Consider the following 335-nt stretch of genomic DNA (forward strand, 5'->3'; position numbering starts at 1 on the left):
CGGTATCTGGCCCGTTTCACTCCCCAACCCTAACACAAAAACCTTCTCTAGGTGGCAGCCTGACTCGCTGGAGCCGTATGAGACCGGTTCCGCTTCGGGAGCTCCATTCGCCCCAGCAGGGACATATCAAGCTGCCCTGGAGCAGAGCCATAGCCATACATAGTTTGGGGAACTGCTTGCTCAATGTTAGCACTAAAGGCTCCATGGCGATTACACTACGATTTAAGTTGAGAGGGTGCAATGCCATTGGAACATTTGGTGCAAATATGGCTCCATTTGATTAACCTGAAACCAAGTTTGCCTTACTCTGTATATCTATAGCTCTGCCTTCAAGG

Source organism: Poromitra crassiceps (assembly GCF_964638095.1).
Source record: "Poromitra crassiceps genome assembly, chromosome: 6".
In the NCBI taxonomy this organism is placed as follows: domain Eukaryota; kingdom Metazoa; phylum Chordata; class Actinopteri; order Beryciformes; family Melamphaidae; genus Poromitra; species Poromitra crassiceps.